The sequence below is a fragment of the Lycium barbarum genome, chromosome 2, assembly GCF_019175385.1.
Source record: "Lycium barbarum isolate Lr01 chromosome 2, ASM1917538v2, whole genome shotgun sequence".
Lineage (NCBI taxonomy): Eukaryota > Viridiplantae > Streptophyta > Magnoliopsida > Solanales > Solanaceae > Lycium > Lycium barbarum.
Genome location: NC_083338.1, coordinates 607,485 through 631,389, shown reverse-complemented (window position 1 = coordinate 631,389; position 23,905 = coordinate 607,485). Strand labels below are relative to the sequence as shown.

At 35.7% G+C, this 23,905-nt stretch overlaps 1 pseudogene; it reads right to left on the bottom strand.

The window, feature by feature from the left end:
* Positions 1–13,690: 13,690 nt before the first annotated feature.
* Positions 13,691–23,905, bottom strand: part of LOC132625090 (receptor-like protein 9DC3) — a 49,514-nt pseudogene continuing 39,299 nt past the window's right edge.

Genomic DNA, 23,905 nt, shown 5'->3' with positions numbered 1-23,905 from the left:
AGTGGGTGGGTAAAATAAAAGGTCTTGGTCAATATATTTTTTGTGGGTTGGTCAATAAAATGGTTAAAATGGGTTTTTTAATTCTTACCATTTTGGCTTTAAATAAAAAAATTATGTCAATAAAATTTAATTAAAAAATCGCTTAAATATTTTAGGTGACTTTACAGGTGAAACACCAATAGTTGAGTGACTTTTTGGTTAGACAACAAAGTTGAGTGGCTTTTTGAGTAAACTAATCATAGTTGAGTGGTTTTCTGTTTAGAAAACAAAGTTGAGTGACTTTCTGAGTGAACTACCATAGTTGAGTGATCATCTGAGATATTATCTCCTTGAAATGATCAAAACTAGACAGTATAATATTAATTTGTCTGACTAGCCAGTACAAATTTAATTAGACACCTTGAGACACTAGTCGTTAAACATAAATGCACCTATACAAACTGGAAGAGCTTGTTGAATTCTGGGGATACGCCTAATTCTTTTCTTCACTGCGTGGGCGAAATATCTTTAAGTACATTGTCTTTGACACGCCTCAAGCATCATTCAATTCTCTTATAATTTTGTAACAAATCCGCTAATGAGACAATCATGGTAACCATCTCCCATTTCACGCAATATGTAAAGATCTGTTTAATCTTTCATCACTAAAATTATGCCATAACAACCCCAAGACATTTTGGAGTGAAGAAAAAGTTTGCTTTGAAGCCCCAAAAATTGTATCATGGACCCAAAGCCATTTATATGATGTTGCAATATGGAAAGGAAGAGTAAACCCCACTGATTTTTAACACCCAAACCATGATATGAAATAAGTCAATAAAGCATAAATCCAACTTCAAAAATTCGAAAGCGGTAAATGCGCAACATGAGACTCACCTGAAGATCTTATTCTGCATAGTATCTCGTTAGACAACCATCATGTTGGCAACCATGAACAAACTAAACTGGAAAATAAATATTTACTACATCATTAGTGTTAGTCCACAAGCTGATGATGAGACAACTATAATGAGGACAAAGTAGACGGGAACTAGCTCTATTGCTTCATAAACAAGTCTATAGGGACTGAAGTAGCATCTAAACATATTTCAGAAGCACGAGAATGTTTTCATGAAAAGAACTAGAAATCATCATTGATTTGACCCAAACTCTCAATATTATGCTTGAAGATGATTGGAACCTCCACGCTCTTTTTAACATACCAGATCTTGAATGGACTATTGAGGATTAATTTGCCGTGACAGAACTTTTGATAATCCTTGGCAAGAAAAAGATTCTTTACCTCAATATCTTCCTAGGTTCAGAAAGAATCTGAATACCTCATGGAAGGGGGTAAAATCCAACTTGATGGTAATTTTTTACCTACTAGTTCTTGGACACGTGCATTACACGTGTATTCCGTGCTAATTAGTATAAATATTTTAAAAATGTTTCAAAAAGTGTACAATAAATTCATACAAAAATTAAAGAGAAAATAGACAAAAGCTCAAACCGATGAATGAATTGCCTATTCAGGAAAATGAATAAATAGTGCAAATATTATGTATAGATTTTATTATCATTTTTTATATTATACTTTATAAGAAAATTTTATTGCATAAGTACTACTCCCCCAATTTATGTGATATAGTTTGATTAGGCATGAAGTTTAGGAAAGAAAGGAAGACTTTTGAAACTTGTTGTCTAAAACAAGCCATAAATATTTGTGTGATCGTAAATTATTTCATTAAGAGAAAAAGGGGTATATTATTTCTAAATATAGAAGTGTATCATTCATTTTGGTACAGACAAAAAAGGAAAGTGTATCATATAAATTGAGACAGAGGGAGCAATACAATTTAATAATTATAAACAATTTAGCTTTGTTAAAAGTAATTGGGATATTACAATTAACACCATATCTTTTTAGGATTTTAAAGGGTATAAATGTCGTTTAACTTTTGATGGGCATTTTGGTAATTAAACTTTGTGGCTTCCCACTTTTAAATTAGTGTAGATATGATCACTTGTGTGGCCAAGTTAGCCTTGTTATTATCAATGAAACCTTTTACTTGAATAAAAAAAAAATGAACGAGTCTATAGCGACTGAAGGAGCACTTAAAACATGTTGCAAAAGCAAAAAACTTGTCATATTATACTAAAAGTGGGAAGTTCTTAACTTTAAAGCTTAACATATTGCTTTGCAATAGTAACTTCCAGGAAACTCACCTAGTCATTAGTTTCTATCAAAATGTAGAGTTTGTCAATTTCCTATGCACATTTTCTCGTGTGCACTTATCAAGTAACTGGACAACGACATAAGCTTTTTGTTTAATCATGAAAAGTTATGAATAAATCGTGGGAAAAATGAAGTTTCTCAACTGGTCAGAAAGGAATTACTACCTTTAAGTTTTGTAAAGTTGGAAGATAAATAATTTCATTATGATGCTTTGCTCTTATTAAGAAATTAACACTCTTTCTCTTCACAAGAAGACAATTAAGTATATTCAACAGGTTTGTGTCAAGTTGCTAGTGGAGGAAAAAAATTAAAATTGTTGCTCTGACTAGTTATTTTCACTAAAGTTTAGAGTTGTCAATTACATATGCTTATTTTCTAGTGAAGTTGTTATCATGAAAAAATCACTATAGCCATTTCAATGTGTCACACAATATGTAAAGACTTTTTAATCTTTCTCAAGTCATTGTACCGTAATTCAAATTAAGGCAGGAAACCATCAGTTGTTCACATTCTTAAGTCAATGCATAGAAAGATTCTAATCAAAGGTACAACACAAAGTCCTATCACTTTTAATAACTGATTTTCGGCCAAAAATGCACATATTTTTTTATTATTTTCCTCACATCTTAGTACTTTTAATTGTCTTTTGAGTACTATTATATAACTTTATGCTTAATATTATATTTTGCTATGTAAAAATAAAGCGGTATGACGATAAAAGAATTCAGAACAAAATTGAATAAAAAGTGAGAAAAGAAAAGAATAAAGAAGGTGATGGGAGACAAAATGGAGACAGAATGATGGAGGAGTTAAAGTATAAAAGTATAATGATGGAAGAAGAAGACAACAAATGAAAAAAGAGAAACAATTGAAATTGAGAATGAAGAAAGAGACGTACCCGGGCATGTGACGCATCACGGTATGCGTCAAATGCTGACGCGGTAGACAGTGCAGAGGGTCCAAGTAATTTTTGGATTCTAAATATTTCCCAATTCATTTTAATACACCTATAAATAGTTCATAAAACAGGGTTTTTACATATCTCTGGATAACTTGAAACCCGAAGTTCACAACTTTAGACCTATAGAGTGCTTGGAGCTGCCGTGGAGGCCATAGTTATAGTGTTTTATCTTCTCTTCTCTGTAATACTCATTTTTATGTTTTTATTCAGATGATTTGTTATTTTTTCCTTCATGTCTATGTGGAGCTGAACTCTTTAATTCTAGGGTTGTGGCAAAAGCCATGATAGTTGATCTTTTGGGTTGCATATTTATTCTTGTACTTAATTGTTTAATTGCTTGATCTCTAATTAGACACTATCTATGGTGTGTGCATTGAATCAGGGAAAGGGAATTCGCATACGTAATAAGAATAAATAGGGTTTGTTCGATATAATCTTTCGCTAATGAGGATAGAAATATACCCTTTAGCCTTGCTTAGTTGAGTACAGAGAAGTAAATACGTTTTTGTTACTTTCTTGTGAGCAACTCAGAAGATACTCATAAAGTTACAATTAACCTGTCAACTACTAACTTAGGAAATAAGATAGGTAGAATTGTCAGAAGACTAACTGGATTGTCGAAAGACACGACCCTGGAACTTTCTCTCATATGATAAACCTTACAATCTTCGTTATCAGTGTCTCAATCACAAAACAATCATCTTTATTTGTTTTTTACAGTTAGTAGTTTAGTATTAAAAAAAAATGTTGATCATCACTTTCTTGAATAGTTACAACTGAATTTGAATTAGTTGAACGGTATTGTCACGCCCCGAACCATGGCCTGGACGTAACACGACACTCGGTGCCTGACTGCATGTGACCGAGCGAACCACATGGCTTGCTGAACTATCATGAGGCATACATGAGCGGAAATATAACGTGAATTCATGATGAGCCTTTATAAAACGTAGTAAGTCATAATACTTAATAAAAACACTTGTTTAAACATGAGTGCGGAAATAACATGAATGAGCCAAAAATGGCTATACGACTCCGAATGTCTGACATAACATAACTGACTTGTCTAGTCTATGAAACCTCTATCATGAGTCTGACTAGAACACATACTTACTGGGACAAGGCCCCCAGCATACCTTTAGATGCAAAACTAGATAAGGAAAATACAATGTCTAAACCCCGAATGAGATGGGGCTCACCAATAAGCTGGTACGTGCAAATCCTAATGAGCAGAGGCATCGTCCTGTAAGTTCGTACCTGCATCGTGAAATGCAGGCCCCCGGGCAATAAAAGGGGACGTCAGCACATTGAATGTAGTGGTATGTAAAGCAACTGAAAGAAATAACATGGGACATGGAATAACATGATAAGAACTGAAACTGAAAACCTGGACATGAACATGAGTGCATACATATACATATAAAACATGGTAAAAATATCATAAGTAGGGAGAGCAATAACTTATAACCGATCCATGGTCTGGTGCTTGCGTCCCGCCAGCAGAACACTCAGTCCTTGCCAGGGAACATGAGATTTAATAAAGTATGAAAGGATCCAGTCATTATGAGAGATCGTCCGGGACATGGGTGGAGCGATCCTCATCCTACGGTGGCTACGTAGTTTCAGGCTATCTGAAGCCCTCCTCGGTAATTAATGCAACTCCCAAAACATGAACATGTAAAATAGTGGCACTTGCTGCCCATGGTATATCATGAATCATAACTTGCTTGTATATAGTGTTCATGAATCATAACTTGCTTGTACATGGTTTTCATGAATCATAACTTGCTTGTATATAGTGTTCATGAATCATAACTTGCTTGTACATGGTTTTCATGAATCATAACTTGCTTGTATAGTTTCATAAGATAACTTGTCATAGTCTTGCAAAACATGTTTTTGATGCATGAGTAATGACAATAGTTCATAATCATATATATATATATATATACTTGACTTGAAAACATGCTTGTAACTTGGTGGATGAAATCATAAAGTTTCATATAAACATAATGAGAACACATGAGGAAGAATTCATGATTCATAGATTTAGCTAGGATTCCTAATATCCGTAATGGAAGATTAGGAATACAATAACGAACATAGATACAAAATTCTTGTACATACATACATAATTACGGGCTACCAATATGTTGGGTTTAATGCCCTAAGATTTGAACTTCATATATTTTACGAAACGAATCATAGGGAAGAACGTAGAGATTCCCACATGTGGATGGAAGTTCTACATACCTTAGTTGTTCCAAAACTTGAATTAAAGACTTGGATTTTGAAGAAGATTTCCTAAATCTTGATTCTTGAATCTTGAGATGGGTTTTCTTGAAAACCCATAGATTAGGAGTGATTATTTCTTGTTTAGATTACAAGGATATATGTTAGAATTGAGTTGGAATAATTGGAATGGACTTACCTTGGTGTTCTTGATGTTGGAGGAGAGTAGGAGGTCGTTCTAGGGTTTGAGGGAATGAAAAATAATGACTTGAACTGATATAAACGAACATATAATGTTCTGGAAAATCAGATTTTCGGCCCAGTTAAATACTGGCCGTATTTTGAAATACGGGCCGTATTTTGAAATACTGGCCGTATATTGAAATACGGACATCACTGCCTCTCTTCAGTAAAATGGCCATAACTCTTTGCACAGATGTCCGTTTGACCCCCGTAAGATACCGTTGGAAAGGTATTTCAATTCTCTACAACTTTCATCAAGGAAGTTTTCCCAAATTCCAAACACGTTTTGCAATACGGGCCGTAAAGTGAAATACGGTCCGTATTTAACCATATGACCTCAAAATGTCAAATTCCAGAATGTTCAGAAATTCTTGGTTTCAGTTTACGGGCACTGTTCATGGTCGTAAATTGAAATACGACCACTATTCATGGGCGTAAACCACCATATCACAACTGAACGGAAAAATTTCAATTCCCACATTCTTTATCTGATGTTCTAAGTCTAGGATCGTGGTCAAAACTTTCGTTAAAGGTACGGGGTGTTACAATATCTCCCCCTTGGGATCATTCGTCCTCGAATGATGGGTCATGGTTGAGAATATGGATGGACATGGCTTGAATACATGAACATGAATGTGAGATGACATAAAACATAAGAGCTTGACTTGGTTACATGAGAGCATGATCATGGATCATAAGAATTGAATGTGTGATTACATGGAAACATGGATACTGGAGCATGAGACATGAAACATGAACGCTGGATACATGACATGAGCGTGAAACATGAGACATGACATGACATGGGTCATGGAAAGCTGACATGACATAGTTTCATGAAAACATGAGTGCTAAAACGTGAGACATGAATAGAGAATACATGAACTTGAACGTGAAACGTGAGGCATGAATACATAAGGGACATTATAACTCTTCTCCAAAATGTCATTAAGCCATCCTTATGTCGATACTCGTAATTCTTGCCCGATACACAACATATACCTTGCTTTTCTTAACAACTTTTGTCTTCTACCTCCAATGTCTTTGAAATATCATTTAGAATCATTAAATATTACTTCTTACTCGTCAACATGTCATATACGTAATACCCTTCGTGGGTCTATTCGTGGTACGCTAACGGGGAAATTTACAAAGTATAACATTCTCCCCTCTTTTTGGAGCATTTGTCCTCGAATGTTAAATATTCGGGATTCTATAAAAATTTCGCCAGAGTTTTCCCTGTAATATGGCACTATCAACCTGTCACAACAACCCATAATATCATTGCCTCATAGGGCTACATCACAATAGCACTATAAATTGTCCACACCCGACCAAAAGCATGAAAAGAAAGCTTATATACCTTAAAATCTTGGTGCTTCATCATAAATATCTTCTGCGGGATGAAACAAGTGCGGGTACATGGATTTCATATCCTCCTCGGCTTCCCATGTAGCTTCCTCAACTTTCTGACTCCTCCACAGGACTTTCACTGAGGCTACTTCCTTAGTTCTCAACTTGCGAACTTGACGGTCAAAAATGGCTATGGGAATCTCCTCATACGTCAAACCATCCATAACTCTTATAGTATCAGCAGGAACAACCAACGACGGGTCTCCTACACACTTCCTCAACGTGGACACATGAAACACTGGTGTACAACAGCCAAATCTTGTGGCAACTCAAGTTCATAAGCCACTAGACCGACCTTTCGTAGAATTCAGTAAGGTCCAATATATCTGGGACTTAGCTTCCATTTCTTGCCAAATCTCGTAACACCTTTCATGGGTGAGACTTTAAGGAACACCCCAATCATGTACTGAAAATTTTAAGTCCGTTCGCCTCATATCTGTGTAAGATTCTGGTGACTCTGAGCCGTTTTCAACGCTCCTATATTAACTTAACTTTCTCCATAGCCTGGTAAACCAAATCTGATTTTAACAACTCTACTTCACCAACTTTGAACCAACCAATTGGTGATCTACACCTTTGCTCAAAAAGGGTTTTCAAATGGTGCCATACCAATACTAGCATGGTAATCTTTTTTTTTTTTTTTTTAGTAAACTCAATAAGAGACAGGTGGTCATCCCAATTACCATTGAAATCAAGGACACATGGTTACTGAACTGAATGAATACAAGATTACTAAAATGCTGAGATACTAAACTGAATGTCTATTGAACTGACTGAAGACTGGGCTGACTAAATGCTGAGCTAATTAAATACTGGATTAGCTGTATACTGAGCTGACTAAATACTGGATTAGCTGAATACTAAGCTGACTGAATACTGGATTAGCTGAATACTGAATTGGCATGAATACGTGAGTACTAGACTGATATCTGAGTATTGAACTAACATGAATATTATAACACGAGATCTGAATAACATATCTGTCTGACCATTTGTCCGAGGATGAAAAGCTGTGCTAAGGTTCACCTCTGTACCCAATCCTTTCTGAAAGGATTTTCAGAAGTTCGCTGTGAACTGAGCACCAACTCTAAAATAATGGACACTATGATCCCATACAATCCGGCAATTTCATTAACATATGACTTGGCATAATCTTCTGTTCAATCTGGGTCTTAACTGGCAATAAGTGCGCTGACTTCGTAAGTCTGTCCACAATCACCCAAATTAAATCATGCCTCCTAGATGAATGAGGTAGACCTGATACAAATCCCATATTGATCATTTCCCATTTCTAGATAGGAATATCAATATTCTGAGCCAAGCCACCAGGCCTCTGGTGTTCGGCTTTCACCTGCTGACAATTCGGGCACTTAGCTACAAAATCTGCCACATTCTTCTTTATATTGTTCCACCAGTAAATCTCCTTGAGATCATGATACATCTTCGTGGAACCTGGGTGAATGGAATACCTAGAGTTGTGGGACTCTAACATGATTCTCTCTCTGAACCCATCAACATCTGGAATGCATAATCTGCCTCGATATCTCAATGTACCATTATCTTCCTCCTGCTCAAAAAGCTAAGGCTTTCTATTCGTGAATCCCCTCTTTCATCTGCAGCGAGTAGGAATCACCAAACTGCTTCTCTCTAACTTCGATGACTAAGGAGGAATAAGCCATGTTCTGGGAAATAACTCCACCCACTTCAGAGTCTGAAAGTCGAATTCCTAGTTTGGATAAGCAATGAACTTATTTCATCTTAGTTCTCTTGTCTACCTAAATCATGAACCATACTTCCCATACTTGATTTTTGATACTTCCTAAAATACTCATAGTACTGTTGTGCGCTAAGTCTATGACTAGCATCTTAAATATTAGAGTCTTGTGCAAGGGCACTACCCTTTTGACACATAACTGGGCATGATCTTATAGTTTTTCTGCGACCTCCTAATCGATAGTAATTGAACTTGACAATATTCATTCGGCGATCATTCTACTCAATTCAGTCTTCCTCTAAGATGAGGCATATTCCTTATGAAGACTATCTCATTATGCCAACTTAATTGAACTAAGGTTCTTCATCTCTCATACTAACCCTTCGGGTCTTCAATTATCTCACCGGACTTACTGGAGATTTATGCATCTCCCCCTTAGACCAAGGCTAACATCTTATACTTACAAATTCTTCTCTTTTGATGGGATCCAATTAACATTCCTTATCTTCTGTAATTCCTCTGTACTCTACAACATTGATGAATCTTTCGACTCCCATATGAGCAATTCCTCATGGGGAAAAACTAAATTTACTTACATGAACGGTTGCTACTGTATTCATAACTGGCATACTCTATCTTAATGATTTTACTCAGCTCACATTGTAAATCTTAGGTCAACCCCCGTTTGACAACTCTTAAAGGCTATTCGTTTATAGTTTGCTCTCTTACGGTTTAGCTGATTTCTTCTTCCACTAATCACTCTACTCCACGCTTAACGTAAGCCCTTGGTTTCTAACACACATTCGGATGTATCCGAACTGTCACCTACTCAAGGTGTTCATCTGAATAGGAAATCAAATCATATTTCTCAAAGTCAGCCGTACTCATAACTTAGTCAAATCTTATCATTACTATTGACATGGCTTTTCCAGACATATTACGAACTTATATCTCATTCTCCTTCTATTTCTAGAAAAATTTTGGCAGAGTTTCCTCTGTATTTCTTACTATCCCAAAAACCTGCACGCAGGAAATACCAACAATGCCTCACAAGGCCAACATGTATACATATATATCATATCATAGCCACACAGGGCTCCCAATTTCAACAACAGTATAAAAATGATGAACTTACCTCATAGGTCCAACTCAAACTGTACCTGTTACATTTTCCTATTTATTTTCCCCTTTAAATCTTTAACTGCTGATGGAGTGGGTCCTGATGACTTCCGGTAGAAAACTGTCTACCACCACTTCCTTGAGATCCTCCATGATTTACCTTTTTCCTGTTGACTTAGCTCCTTTTCTAATTTCTCTGATATCCTCTCCCTGTTGTATTCCATTCTCATTTCTCAAGAACATCATTATCATTCAACATACCATTCATTCCACTACACCCCTTCTCGGGCAACTTACATTGTATTCCACTTTCAATAGCACTTGAAGTCTCATTCGTTACCGTAAGTACTGAACAATTGCACCCCCTATGGGTAAACATCCTTACTTGGACCTTGAATTACCTGTTCATCTCCTGCGCATTCGAAACGTACGTAATTCGAGAGGAAGAGAAGTTACTTATTGCTCTAAGCTTCATGGCACGATCTAGAGTAGAAAGAAATGAGACAAATCCTGAATGTCTTGGTGGTCAACTGTTTATATGTATGGGGCCCTCACACATATAAAAGTGACCCCACTGGACACGGTTTCATAGACTCCCTAAAGACACTTGAACCTAGGCTCTGATACCAAGTTTTGTCACGCCTCGAACCATGGCCTGGACGTAACACGGCACTCAATGCCTGACTGCATGTGACCGAGCGAACCACATGGCTTGCTGAACTATCATGAGGCATACATGAGCGGAAATATAACGTGAATGCATGATGAGCCTTTATAAAACGTAGTAAGTCATAATACTTAATAAAAACACTTGTTTAAACATGAGTGCGGAAATAACATGAATGAGCCAAAAATGGCTATACGACTCCGAATGTCTGACATAACATAACTGACTTGTCTAGTCTATGAAACCTCTATCATGAGTCTGACTAGAACACATACTTACTGGGACAAGGCCCCCAGCATACCTTTAGATGCAAAACTAGATAAGGAAAATACAATGTCTATACCCCGAATGAGATGGGGCTCACCAATAAGCTGGTACGTGCAAATCCTAATGAGCAGAGGCATCGTCCTGTAAGTTCGTACCTGCATCGTGAAATGCAGGCCCCCGGGCAATAAAAGGGGACGTCAGCACATTGAATGTACTGGTATGTAAAGCAACTGAAAGAAATAACATGGGACATGGAATAACATGATAAGAACTGAAACTGAAAACCTGGACATGAACATGAGTGCATACATATACATATAAAACATGGTAAAAATATCATAAGTAGGGAGAGCAATAACTTATAACCGATCCATGGTCTGGTGCTTGCGTCCCGCCAGCAGAACACTCAGTCCTTGCCAGGGAACATGAGATTTAATAAAGTATGAAAGGATCCAGTCATTATGAGAGATCGTCCGGGACATGGGTGGAGCGATCCTCATCCTACGGTGGCTACGTAGTTTCAGGCTATCTGAAGCCCTCCTCGGTAATTAATGCAAATCCCAAAACATGAACATGTAAAATAGTGGCACTTGCTGCCCATGGTATATCATGAATCATAACTTGCTTGTATATAGTGTTCATGAATCATAACTTGCTTGTACATGGTTTTCATGAATCATAACTTGCTTGTATATAGTGTTCATGAATCATAACTTGCTTGTACATGGTTTTCATGAATCATAACCTGCTTGTATAGTTTCATAAGATAACTTGTCATAGTCTTGCAAAACATGTTTTTGATGCATGAGTAATAACAATAGTTCATAATCATATATATATATATATATACTTGACTTGAAAACATGCTTGTAACTTAGTGGATGAAATCATAAAGTTTCATATAAACATAATGAGAACACATGAGGAAGAATTCATGATTCATAGATTTAGCTAGGATTCCTAATATCCGTAATGGAAGATTAGGAATAGAATAACGAACATAGATACAAAATTCTTGTACATACATACATAATTACGGGCTACCAATATGTTGGGTTTAATGCCTTAAGATTTGAACTTCATATATTTTACGAAACGAATCATAGGGAAGAACGTAGAGATTCCCACATGTGGATGGAAGTTCTACATACCTTAGTTGTTCCAAAACTTGAATTAAAGACTTGGATTTTGAAGAAGATTTCCTAAATCTTGATTCTTGAATCTTGAGATGGGTTTTCTTGAAAACCCTAGATTAGGAGTGATTATTTCTTGTTTAGATTACAAGGATATATGTTAGAATTGAGTTGGAATAATTGGAATGGACTTACCTTGGTGTTCTTGATGTTGGAGGAGAGTAGGAGGTCGTTCTAGGGTTTGAGGGAATGAAAAATAATGACTTGAACTGATATAAACGAACATATAATGTTCTGGAAAATCAGATTTTCGGCCCAGTTAAATACTGGCCGTATTTTGAAATACAGGCCGTATTTTGAAATACTGGCCGTATATTGAAATACGGACATCACTGCCTCTCTTCAGTAAAATGGCCATAACTCTTTGTACAGATGTCCGTTTGACCCTCGTAAGATACCGTTGGAAAGGTATTTCAATGCTCTACAACTTTCATCAAGGAAGTTTTCCCAAATTCCAAACACGTTTTGAAATACGGGCCGTAAAGTGAAATACGGTCCGTATTTAACCATATGACCTCAAAATGTCAAATTCCAGAATGTTCAGAAATTCTTGGTTTCAGTTTACGGGCACTGTTCATGGTCGTAAATTGAAATACGACCACTGTTCATGGGTGTAAACCACCATATCACAACTGAACGGAAAAATTTCAATTCCCACATTCTTTATCTGATGTTCTAAGTCTAGGATCGTGGTCAAAACTTTCGTTAAAGGTACGGGGTGTTACAGGTATAAAATCTAAGTCTCTGTGAGTACAATATCTGGACTTTAAAATCCTATAACCACATACTTACATGTACGTTTGGAGCAACAATAACACATGTATCTTGTTTGATACCTTGACAAAGATATCACCAAAAAGGTATTTGTTTTGGCTTTCTTAACAACCCCACTACACACGCCACACGCAGAGAGAACTTTCCCCTTCCATTACACACACACAAAACAAAATAAACTAAAAAGAAGAGAAAAAGATGACAATTTCTACTTTGCTTTCTCTGCACAATCTAGAATCACTTTCTACTTTGCTTTCTATTTCTTTTGGCTTTCTTAACAACCCCACTACACACACGCCACACGAAGAGAGAGTACTTTCCCCTTCCATTTACACACACACAAAACAAAATAAACTAAAAAGAAGAGAAAGAGATGACAATTTCTAATTTGCTTTCTCTTCACAATCTAGAATCACTTATTTTTTTCCCCAACTTCTTCTCTCCTCAGGATATACATGTAAGCATGTCACCTGGTGTTTGTTAGCAATTTCAAAGTTTTAACAAAAGAATGAGAGTTTGTTCCAATGAAAATATCAAGCGCAATTCAAATGTTTACTAAAATAGTAAAATTTATGATATTTTGTCAAAAAATCAGAAATTAGGATAAACAAAGAGAGAATAGATTTGTGCTCAATTGATGTGTTATTATTAATTTAATATGTCATATTTTTAAAGCTGGTAAACTAAATAGATCATGAACCACTTCAATGTTTGTTAATTACTTTTCCAGATTCAGATTTCCGCAAATTTGAAACTGCAGTGGGATGCCTCCTCGATGTTATGTTTGCAGGGTATACGAGTAGTGGCTTATAGCAAATTGCTATTTTATTAGCTGCACCTGCTTGCAAGACAATACTATAGAACCTAAGAATTCAACCAAACAACTATGAACAGTTACAACAACCAATCAAACATGAAGAAATAGTCTAAACATTTGAAACATCAAATTCGAAATAGTTCAAACATCCCAAACCAACAACTTCATGAAACTTCAAGTCTAAAAAGTCTAAAGTCACAATAAAAAATAATAACCAGCAACTACAATCTAATTGTCATCGGATTCGGTCTCTTCCTCATCATCAGACATTTGAGGCATGTGCTTCCTCATAAACTTCTCAATTTTAGCAAGCTTAGCATCGGAAGTTTCACACTTTTGCTTCAGCTCTGCAATTTGGCTTTGCATCGCTTCCATTTCTTCCGTATTTTGCAAAGTAGAAGCATTAGACAACAACGGCGAAGGACTAGATGAGGAATGCAGAAGTCCAAGCCCGTAGACTCTACCTTTGCTGGGACCACCTGCCACCTGTGTCCATATTGAAGTCATATCCGCAGGCGATGGTCGGACTGCGTTACCATCCTCTGAAGCAGGCTGGGTCTGACGCCAATCTTCCAAACCTTTTTGAAATCCTTCCTGAAGTAATATAAATACATTTTCTTATATTACTTACACTAAAGGCAACGAAGGCAGGAGAAATTAAATGTGGTTTCTTGCGTTTGACAAAAGAAATACCAAGTAGAAGAGCTAAAACACAAGCAACATGCATTTTCAAAATATATCAGTAGATAAATAAATAAGTAGCAGCCATTTGATAGAGCACCAACAGATTTGACTTCTTCAGGAAATTTATAAAGAAATGCAGTTAGGATAACTGATTACACATCAATATGTTGTAATAGATTCTGAGTTAGGGACTGTTGTTGTTTCTCCTAAACTCTCCGAGTGTGCTTACCTCAGCTTTTCTCTTGACTAGATGATGGTAAGCCCATGCACACGGAATATGAGTCAGTTTAGTAACGAAATTATGAAAGCTTTACGTATTACATAAACGCAATTTCAATTCAATCAAATCAAATAGCATTTATTATAGTCCTATATTTTTAGGTATAGTCGTTCTAGATACAAATCAGGACAGTATAACCGTGATCAGAGCACTTAGCGAAGCCAATACAGTATGCAATTTAATTTCAAAATGCTTTTGCAGTTCTTATATGTGCCACTGTTAAAAGTCTACGTAATCTAAATGGTCATTGGTTGAAGATTGGTACCAAAGGGAAGAATCGCATGTAAAGGCCAAGAAGAAAACACAAACATAGAAACCAGGCTGGAAACATTTGAGGCTCAACTTGACAGCTTGGAACATAGATTGGGAAAGGACATTTAGGTTCTTGATTAGATCGAGTCTCTCTCTTAATATTCTGTCCTGCTAATTTGTAGTATAATCCTTCAGTCATGTACTTTGCATTTCCATCAAAGTTACAAAGCTGTGTATATACAATACGTGGTTCAACTATACAGTTTATGATCACTCACACTAATACAAATATATCCACCTGCAAAATTAGCACAAATCTAAGATTAGCTTAGCTAGCTTATTTAGGAAGTCAAATCCCATCTTGATATTCCAACAAAATCTGCAAACCCAATTTCAAAAAAACGCATTACAAGTTTACACCCACATAAAACTTTTCTTACTATATTGTGAGCAACGGAAGCAAAGGGATGAACTTCGAGGATATATGTGCACTCGAACAGGGTAAGAGACAACAGAGAATGCCAATGATCAAAGCAAGCTAGAAAGTATGAAACTTGATGGAGAAAATGAAGATCTAGAACATTTGAGCAGAGCAAGATAAATGGGAAAGTGAACAGACAATGAATTGGATGTTCAACTACCTAGCAAAAGGACACGCTGATGAGGTTATTCTGTCAAAAGTCAATTGTGCCCTCAAAATAAAATTAAACACCATGAAGCAGCCATGTTGATCTTTAGTCTCAACTGGATCTTCTATAATAGTAAAATAATAATAATAGATACTAACATGAAGTGATTAGTTAATGTCACTTAGTTAAGACAGGCGGAATAGTTGTACCTGTTTGATTTTATTAAAGGATTGATCTTTTGAATTTGTAAAATTTTAGCAGGAGGGTTAAAGAGATGAGGGGAATTTAAGTTCTCTCCCCCGTTTAACTTTCGCTGCAAAATTAAAAAAATAAGAGTTGGATAAAAGTTTAATCGTATTTAGATAATTTAAATGAAGGAAAATTAATTGGCTAAAGTACCAATCTTCGTCGGTGGCCCGCGAAACTCATGGAACCTCCGGTGTGCAACGAACCACCCTTTTGAGGTTTCGGGCATTATACAAGTGTTCTTCAATCCGCAACGATACATTCTTCTCGAAAATGGTATTTATTTCATTTTCATAACGAGGCTGCCATGTACACTTTGTCTGCAAAATACTAATATCATTAGAAGAAAACTCATTTTTGAAAACCTTATATCATTAAGACTTTCGTCACAGACAAATTAAGATTACAGCTGCCTCCCCGGAATGGGCCAAAGGACAAGAGAAAAGGAAGTTCATGAAGCATGAATGTTAAAAGGAATTCTTAAAACTGAAAAACAGCAGGCTGCAACACATGAAAAATTATGTGCAATATCAATTATTCTATCAGAAAGTGGATTTTCATTTCTTTTAAGAAATCATATTCAGTGATAGCTCCAACTAAAAAAGCAAAAGGAGCATATCTAAACTTTCTGATGTTTAGAAAACATGAGAAAACCTTTTTTTTTTTTAAAAAAAACATCCAGTATGTTCTCCCTCTGGAGTAAAATCAAAATCCACAACATGCCAAATTCATGCATTTAAAAGCACTAAATCAAGTATTACATAAATACACTTTGTCTGCCATGTACCTTTAAACTGAGCCCACATGAGCATTCTAACATCGTATGGAAAGTCCTTGTATCTACCCCAAGCATCACGGAAAAATGGTTCAAATGATGCTGTAATCATATTCCCGGCATATGATTTATGAACCTGCATTAAAATTAAACCATCTTAATTTTTGTACTTTCAACAAATTAAGGAAAAACATAAGGATTACTTACCCTTCACCAAGACACTTCATCTTCACCATTTCAACAATAAATGGGGATATAGTGCGTTAGCTCCCCTGTGTGGTTTGCGAGCTATTGCACAGGAGCTGGGTTTACCCTGTGCGTACCCGAGTGGTAGCGGCTGCAGGTTCCCATGTCATAAAAAAAAATATAAAGCTAAGAACTTCCAGTGCATTTCTTAATTAACCAACTTAAATTGTAAGAACCTCCATCTACCTTTAAGCTTTCAACCTTTTAGTCTATTCTTCCAGTTAAATGAGGTTTCATCAGAATAGCTAATAGCTGCAAGAAAATGGGTGCTAATTTATGTAGGCTAGAGTTAATCCTTTTACGAAGCAAGAGGGTTTCCTACAGTAACTATCTTATTCCAGCTCTGCTTCAGCAACAGAGCCTATTGAGTATAGAACTGAGACAGAGAGAAAACCAGTATACATCCTTCACAACAGTGTTATCAAAAGCGAAAAGCGCAAAAAAGCTCTAAGGTCAGTTGGGGCTTTAAACGCTAAGCGCAAACAAAATGTAGGCTTTAATGAAAAAAGGCGCAATGGTACAAAAATACAAACATATATATGTTTAGACCAAGACTAATAGCAGTAAGCATGAATAACAAATTTATGGGCAAAGAAATTATAAAAACACTACGATAAAGTGAAATATCATATATTTTTAGTGTCACTTCTTCAAGAGAGGCTCATTGGCGAGGAAAAGTATGTCTTAGAGCCTTGACGATGACACTGAAGTGCACATAAAGCCCGGCGAAGCGCTCAACATGTTTTGAGCCTCGCTTCAGGGCTTAAACGCGCCTTTGACAACACTGCTTCACAACAGCAAACAAATGATAAGTCCTATTATACATCCTTCACAACTGCTCATACCTGCTATCAATCCTTCAACAGCAAACATTCTACTTTTATGTCATTAAATCAAATTGAAGGTCAATAGGCTAAGAGTTATATTCTCTTATATTTTGGACAGAATACCTAAGTTGCTCGGAGTCGGGTGCGGGTGTCCGATACAGGTGCGGATCTAGAGGTCGGATCCTTCATGATCTAAATTTTAAGATTTGGGGATACGGATCCAGGTATGGATACGGGTGCGGGGATTTGGCTAAAAATAATTCAAATATCTAAAAATAGAGTTATAAAACCTAAATTATGAGATATAATGTGGAAAACTTGAGGAGAAAATATCGATCAAGAAAGAAACCCTAGAAGGAGATAAAAGGAAATGAGTGACATAGAAATTTCTATGTACAAGGTATTCCATTTTCTTCAATTTCACCTTAGCTTTTGTTTTGATTACATAAATCATTGAATCTGTTTGGAGTTTCTCAGTCGATTTTGGTCAAAGTACCCAAAATCGATTAACCAGATCGGGTACGGATCCCACACCCACACCCCTGTTGTGTTGACACAAGTGCGGCACCAAAAGTGAAGAGTCTGAGTAACTTAGCAGTGTATTCAACATGTAGATATTCATTCTCAGCTAGTCCTAATGTCTTGACAAAGAATTCAATAAGAAGAGTTGTACTAATTACTTGTAGCGAATTCGATAGGCTAAGAGTTTAATGAGTCGATGTTTAATCCTATAGGCATGATTTCTACTAATTACTTTTAGCGAAAAGCTTGAAAGTTTTTACTTGTAAAACAGAACCATGTTCTTATCCTTTACACAATACCTATTTAAGATGAGGTAAAATTGATTAATTAAACTTAAATTCATGAGCCATGTGGATTAAACACATTTTCGCCTTAAAGATTTGAAGAAGCAAAATCATTACCGTACTAATAAAAATGAATTCAACCAAAACAAATCGAATCAAATATACCGAAGAGAAAGTGAAACCAAGCTCTAACCATCAATTTGGTGGTTTGATCGGAGAGGAAGTGAAACTCTATTAGAGTGTGGAGAGGTGAAATTTTTGAAAGACCTAACACTACTCCCAATACCCTTTTTAGTTATTTTTAACTTCCCCACTACTGCTGTCGGGATAATAAAGTATTTTTTATATATATACTAGTATTTTTACCCGCGCAATGCGCTGTTGGTTTCAAAAGAAATTAGTTGTCAAAATTATTATCTTATTCGTCTGAGCATATTAATCTAATTATTTTAATAAAATTGGAAATAGAAATTTGTTCCTAGCCAACGTATCTCATAACTAAAAGAGTTACAAACAGCAGATGGTCAGAATTTATCCATGTTTACACCAAACTAATAAATTAGTTGACACATATATTTATAATTTTATATACATTGTTATCACTAATCATTAACTAGTTACCTAGTTTCCTTTTAATTTATAAGTTAACACAGTAAATTAGTATAATTTAGTGTAAATACCGGATATGAATAATTTTTTACCATCATAGGAAACCTTAATATCTACACTCAGTTATCAATCACTGTAGTAAGTTACTTTAACAACTGATTTCTTTCTTTAGGTTATAATTTTTAATTCTATTTTTAGAGTATATTAAATCATAATATTTTAACGAAATATTTAAAAGTTATTTTGTTTAGAGGAAATAAATATATCATCCAGTGCTACAATATTGAAGTGGCTGCACGAAGCGCAGTTCTAGATGACATTAGTAACTTTATAATAAGTGATATTCTTATATTAAAATATTTGATATTGTTGTAAACTTATTAGGGTAGAATATATTTCAAGGGAAAAGGGTCAAATATACCCCTCTACTTTGTTTTATTAGTTAAATATACCCCTCTACTTTGTTTTATTAGTTAAATATACCCTTTGTTAGTGAAAGTTAACAAAAATACCCCTGCTGTCTTCAAACTTCACACTTATGCCCCTATTTGGATGGAAATCCCCAAATCCTCTCAAATTACCCAATTTCAAAAAAATTACCCACTTTTTTTGTTGACCCGCCTGCCCGACCTGCCTATCATCACCATCAAGCTCTAGCTTCATCTTCTTCCTCCATGGAGAAAAAAACAAAAAAACAAGAACACACCCAAATAATAAAATCCCAAAACTCACCTCAAATTTAATCTTTAAATCCAACTCCAAATCTTGGTGCAGCCAGTACTTGATATACACATTAGTTTTACTAAGCACTAAATTTTTCCATAGCATACCAAGATATACACATAAAACTGTCTGGAAAATAACCACAATGATTTAGCAAAAATTGTGCTTCTAGCAATTTTTTAACTATAAACAGCATAGTTTTTCATATCCTCATAGCAAATAGTAAAATATAGCACCAAGTCGCCATAGATGCCATGAGTTGATGCTAGAATTGACAGGATTTGGGAATGCTAGAAGAGCCAGATTCGAGGGCACCAATTTACCTGCAATGCGTTCATCACATTCTTTTATTAGCTTTGTGAACCTCGACTCTCCCGGTGCTAAACTAGCACCAGTTTCCAAGGCGGCCTTTGCAGTTTGGTATTCTTCAAGCTTCACACAGGCCAACCTGGAAAAGTACCCAAAAAAAAATAAAAAAAATTCAACAATGCAGTAACAAGCACCGACAGTTAGCATGTGCTACTGCAAATAATAATATCGTTTCAGTTTGTCTTTGTTGTTCATCAGAAAATGCAGGGATGATAGGCGGGAAAATAACCTCAATGATTTACCCACATTTGGGTGTGTTTTTTCTTTTTTCTTTTTTCCTCCATGGAAGAAGATGAAGCTAGGGCTTGATGATGATGATAGGCGGGTTGGGCGGGGCGGGCCAACAAAAAGAGTGGGTAATTTTTTTTGAAATTAGGTAATTTAAGAGGATTTGGGGATTTCCGTACAAATAGGGGCACAAGTGTGAAGTTTGAAGATGTCAGGGGTATTTTTATTAACTTTTACTGACAGAGGATATATTTGACCCTTTTCCCAAAACAATAAGCTCGTGGATATGAATTCTCTTTTGCCATTTTCTGACCACATTTTCTCCATTGGCAACCATCATTAATTTGCAAAATTTTCAACAAATGACCAAGTTTATCATACTATTTAACCATATAATGTCATTATATTATAGCTAGCTTTGGGATCCACAAGGGCAATTAACATTAATCATATGTTTTCATAACAGTTTTTTAATCTTTTCCCTCTCCTTGTTGCAGCAACCCTGAAAGACATACATTAAAGAAAAACTGTTAATAGTCCACACAATGGCACATATATTTTTTTTATAAAGGACATAGTCCACACAATAGGATATTCCCAGCTCAGAATCATGTATAAGGGTCAGTTAGGACCTCTAAAATTTAGCAACAAATCAGCAACATCAGATCACAGAGTTCCCAAATCAAGGTTCAAGAGTTAACCCTCTAAATCAAAGTTGAAGAATTGACACAATCCTAACATGAGATCACCCTCTTTAAACCTCAGCTAATGCTACATTATCTACACCAGCAACAAAGACCAAAATGCTTGACATCTGAACTGAAATAAGAATCTAAAAAATACAAACTACATTTTCAGAAAGGAGACATGATTTACAACTTGGGAGCTGCAAACCTATGATTATTACAGATCAACTTGCTTTGGTTTTCTGAACTAATACTAAAGAAAATTTATTTTGTTCAACCATTATATAGATGCTCCTTCTGTTAATAGGTGAAACAATTATTTGTAATCAAAGAATATTTCAGAAAGATGAATGTAGTATGCCATCTTTGTGAATGACATTTGGCAAGATAAACTGATATTATAATGGAGCTCTTTATTAAATTCAAAAACTGATCATACATAAATTCCGCCAGCGTTAACCTCCGATGGAGTTGTCAACATAAATTGCAGCCTTGAGGGTTTTCACCTTATCGAAGTGGGTCTTTTAGAGAGAGTGGCACCGTCAAGCTGGGAGGGAACTTATCTACTAACAGAGACCAATGTCACCAATCAGCATAATAGCAGATGAAAAAGGCCCATCAGCCCCTTGGTCTCTACAGAAAAAGGAAATAAGTAAAATGTTCAATAGAATATTCCATGTTGAAGCACAATGAGACTGCCGTTAATCAAAATTAAAATAAATTTAAACCTTCTATTTCCACAGAAAACTTTCAACCTTTACATTTATTTCAAATGCAGAGGCTGAGGATGATGTTTTAATGTTTTCAACTTCTTTATTGAACCTTTTTTGTTTTTAGGGGATGGGAGGAAGAGGGATTTTTTGTATGAATTTGGAAGGGAATACCTCCTACAGGCTGCTTCCTCAGCCAATCTGAAACTGCAGAATCATAAGGACATGTTGAAGAGCTATCCAGGCCAACTTCCTTCAAAATTGTTGGTCATCATTATCTCCTGAAAAAAGTCCAAAAGATCTGACTTTACTCAATTTACTATGTAGTACTGGTTTTAATCCAATTTAGATAATCCTTTGCAACCTGTTATAAAATAGTTAGCACAAATAATGTCATTTTGCTAGAAGTTAAAAGAGGAGGTTAAGAAATGTCTATAGGACAAAAAATAGTAAGAGTTAGCAGGACAGGCCAGTTTATCATGCGCGGAGCTGTATTTGAAGTTGGTTATCCAAGGTCATGCTTCACGTCACCTAAACTTCCAATATTAATATTCAACATCTTTTACGTGTATTCTACATAAGAACAACAATTGCTCTATAAACCTATTCCTAATATAATAATCTACTATTTCTTTATTACTTTAATTTGATATAACTCAATCAAATACGAAGAAGTAAGAACCACTCACCTATAGAGCTTAGTTTGAGTGGAAACAGGTCCCATGTTTTGGCGACAAACTCTGCAAGATAATTGAAGCAATACGCCTGAGCAAGAACGGAAAAACAATGATGAAACCTATTAGGAGAAAATATTAGAGCATAGAACCAGTACACCAATTGTATTTGTAGGAACAAACTTCTTGTGTCACACCCGCATTAATCAAAGTAGTAAATGTCATATTTTCTGTAATGGATGCTCTAACACTGCTAAGAGTAGGAAGAGCTTCACTCGAAGCTGAGATTACTGCCAAGTGACCCCATGCCAATAATTTCCTCGACCAACGAACAAAAAAGGAAAAGATGGGCAATAGCAAAGAACAAAATAAGTATACTTTGCTAAAGAAGTAATTCAATTAAAAAAAGCTTTAACGCATATTGCATCATTTTCATCCAGCTACCAAAAACTTTAGCATATTGGCTTGCAATAGGTGAACGTCAAATCTACCGATGAATATTGTTTTTCCGTAGATACTTGTAAAATTTAGATTCAAATGGAATTAAAAGAATGCACTGTAAACAAATTTAAGAACTTGTCTCAAATGTTCTACCACTTATGTCGCGACACTAAATTATGTCCACTGTACCCAGTCCTCTCCACAAAGTGAGGCTTTCAGACCATTCTCTTGAATCTCCTGATCTTCTACTCCCAAACAGTGAAATTGAAAGGGTAGGAAAGCAGGTCAGTTGATTGGCAAGTTGACTGGTTTTAGTTTCGGCCATGAGATGACTTTTCCTTTACTCTTTCACAATCTCTCTCTGCCCACCGCTCTCCCTGTGTCTAGCCTCCTTTTCAGTCGCCCTCAACAACTAAAAAGGGAAGAAAATCTTACCTCTTTCTATTAACCCCGCTAAACAAAATCTTACCTCTTTCGATTAATATGATATATTGAAAATATCATGAAAATACATATATCATGTGTAGCTGAAATAATTACAAGCTAAAGTTTATTAAGCTGATAATAAGTAGAAGTTAATGTTTCAGCACAAATGCAACATTCTTCAGATTCAATGTAAACCAATATAAGGGTAGGATTTCCAAGAGAATAAATTCTTCAACCGTGAAAGCAAGCAAGTTAAGTATAGAAATGTGATACATGTGTAAATTGATGACTTCAGGGCAAGCTTCATCACATTAATTTTACAGAAAAACTTTTCAAAAAAAAAAAAAAGGAACCCAGATGATCAAATTCTGGATTTCATCACCTTTCACTTTTCTAAGTGCAAAGATTGAAACTCTGAGAACCAAAACGAAACGAAACAAAACAAAAGAAGAAAAAAACGAAAACCCAGATGAACAAATTCTTCGATCTTCAAAAAAAATAGAGTTTCAAAGTGCAAAAGTAGAAATTTTGAGGGAAAAAGGTAATGGATACCTTTGGGTTATTGTTGCCAAGAAGATGAAGAGATTGCAGTTGGAAGAAATGAAAGCCAACCCATTTCTGAAGGGACCAAGTGCTGGGATGCTGTAACCGTACAGTTCTGCGTATTTGCTTTTTT